At 39.5% G+C, this 3,022-nt stretch overlaps 1 non-coding gene across 1 annotated transcript; it reads right to left on the reverse strand.

Annotated features, from left to right (window-relative positions):
* Window positions 1–2,703: 2,703 nt before the first annotated feature.
* Window positions 2,704–2,810, reverse strand: LOC141635455 (small nucleolar RNA R71). Its single transcript, XR_012540145.1, has one exon. It is a non-coding gene; the product is annotated as a small nucleolar RNA R71 (small nucleolar RNA).
* Between the last annotated feature and the right edge of the window lie 212 nt (window positions 2,811–3,022).

Below are 3,022 nucleotides of genomic sequence, written 5' to 3' on the forward strand. Positions count from 1 at the left end.
CGTGGTGCAGAAAAATTATGTTCTATACCATTCTCCCTACAATATTCAATAAATGCTTGGTTATCAAATTTAGTGCCATGATCCGTACGAATAGAACCCTGATTGTGTTTATATTTGTTTTGAGCAAGCTTCACTAGTACAACAAATTCATGAAAAGTGTCATCTTTAGAACTTAAGAAGATAGGCCAAACGTACCTCGAGTAATCATCTACCAAAACAAATATGTACCTTGATCCTCCTCTACTTCTTACTTTCATTGGTCCACATAGATCCATGTGCACCAATTCCAAAGGATTGCTTGTGCTAATTACCCTTTTAGGCTTAAAAGATGATCTTACATGTTTCCAACGAGCACAAGAGTCACATAAGCTCTCTTGATCGAACTTGATTGTGGGCAATCCCTCTACCAACTCCCATCTTTTGAGTTTGTTTAAAATGGTTGAACTTATGTGTGCAAACCTCTTATGCCATAAACATGGATCATCTAAAGTTACTTTCATACATGTAAAAGAGTTAGTAGGAATAACATTTAAATCAATCATGTATACATTTCTCTTTCTTTGTCCTTGATACGTGCTTTTTATATAGTCTTTTTAATATATTTTAGCACGTATTTCGATGCATTTTTATACTATTTCTATGGTATTTTGCCCCGAATTGGCTACTTTGGTTCGTTTTGTCCATTTTGTAGAAACGAACGCGAAAGTAGTGGAATCGTACTCTTTTTCGTCATTTTTGCATGCATTTAGAGGAGACGGGATTGTTCCAGAGTGAGATATTGCATTTGGAAGCGTCATGGCACGGATTACGAGGCATTCAGTGACGGACTTGAGCCGATTTGAAGTTAAAAGAACTCGATCGAGCTATTTTACCACTCGATCGAGTGGTTTTTACGTCCTCTGGTGGTCGATCGAGTGGTTTTCCAATCGATCCTTATCTTGCAGAAAGGCCAGTTACTCGATCGAGTAACTTTCTACTCGATCGAGTAGATTTGCTGAGGTGTTTGCTCGATCGAGTGGTTTTAATCCACTGGATCGAGTGGTTTCGCTATTTATGGGCTTTAAACAGCCCGTGTTATGTTTAATTCCGCAAAAACTAATTTACTTTGCTATTTAAATCGACATTAGTTAGGTTATTAGTATCAGATTTATTTACTACTTAGTTCCTATCAAACTTTTACTGCGTACTTCATTCTTCTCTACTGTAACTTTATTTTGGGATTGCTTTCGCTTGGAATTTGTGTTCTTTAAGCCGGATTCGCATCGATTGTAATTCTTTCTCTTCCTTTATCAATAATTAATCTTTTGTTTGCTTTAATCTCTTGTTCTGTTACCTTTACTCCTTTGCCCTAATTTCTCTTTATGCTTTTTACTTGTTATTTCATTATGTTTACTGCTGGAAATCTATCTGCTGTTAGTTTAATTAGCGACATGAGTAGCTAAATCCCTTCCATGTTGGGATTAGGGGATCTGCGGTAGGATTGTGACGATGTAGTAAATGAAACAGACAAAATAATGACGAGACTCTGTCACCATAGCAATTTATTTGTATTTATCGACTTAGTTGAGTGCACACTTCTGAGTCACCTCTTTAATCTGGCTAAAATTAATCCTCGATCGAATGATTGGACTAAATAGGCCTGCTATGAACAGTAGACTACCCTGACGAGAATGAAAATTAAGTTAGTGGTTTTTTAGGATAGAAAGTGGACCGTAAGGACCTTTCAACATCCGTCTTACATTAATTCGTCCGAGTCATTTACAGCTGAGTTACTGGACTACCGCAGTGAACCGAAATCCTGACATGTCTCTCTTTATCTAATAGTTTAAACTCATTTCCTGCCTTTATTGCTCTCGCCCTTTATTTATCTTTCCTTTAAAACTCATAGTTTAGATAACAATTCAAACAACCCCCCCATTTGTGATCAAATAGACGGACTTCTACAAATATCTTGCCTCCCTGTGGAGATCGACCTGACTTCCCTAGCTATATAGTTGGTTGAGTTAGTTTATTTTTGACATGTACACGACAGACGAGTCAAATTTTGGCGCCGTTGCCGGGGAGGCAATTGCCCTATTTGTTTTCGTTCCGTTTATTTTATCTGTCTCAGGGAATTCCTATTCCTTGAGGCTGTTCTTATTATTTACTTTCAAGTGTTGTTTATGCCGGAGTCGGACGGTGTGAATTAGTTTGGTGATTGAGCCAGAGAGATTATTCAGGCATAGACTCCGTCTGATAAGGAAATCACGAAAGGAAGACTTGAGTACTTTCGTGCCGGAGTTACATCATTCTCTTTTCGAGGAAGATAGTCCGATCTCTACAGTAAGGATGCCTAAACTTTCTAGTCATTCAGTGCCTAAAGCCTCTTATATTCCCAAAGGTTTCAATCTCCAGACTGAGGATGGGAACACCTTTGATATCCGTCCTTCTTATATCAATCTGGTGGAGAGAAACATTTATAGAGGTGTGGCTGGTGAGGATCCGAGGAAGCATATGGAGACCTTTACCGATTACTGTTCTACTATCCCCGCCACTAAGGGGGTAACTTAAGACAAGATTAAGGAAGTTCTATTTCCTTTCTCTTTAGCTGACTCAGCCAGGGAGTGGCTGACTGACTTGGACCGCACAACTGCTGGGGTTACAGATTGGGAGTCTGTTGCTCTTGCATTTTACAAGATATATTTCCCTCCACAACGCACCAATTTGCTGAGGGCCAAGATTACTAGTTTCAGACAGGCTCCCGATGAAAGTTTCTATGAAGCATGGTCGCGATTCAAGAAGTTGGTGAGGTCTATTCCTCACCATGGTTTTGACCCATGGTTTCTAGCTAATCAGTTCTACAATGGGCTGTATGACGACCAGAGAGCCATACTTGATGCGGCATCTAATGGAAGATTCCAGAAGAATACAGATGACGATAAGGGATGGTCTCTTATTGAAGAGATGGCGAATCACAGTGCTGAGTATGGAAACCCGAGGGATGGGATTAGGACAGTTCATGCAGTTGATAAGCAGGTTTTGG

The sequence above is a fragment of the Silene latifolia genome, chromosome Y, assembly GCF_048544455.1.
Source record: "Silene latifolia isolate original U9 population chromosome Y, ASM4854445v1, whole genome shotgun sequence".
NCBI lineage: Eukaryota > Viridiplantae > Streptophyta > Magnoliopsida > Caryophyllales > Caryophyllaceae > Silene > Silene latifolia.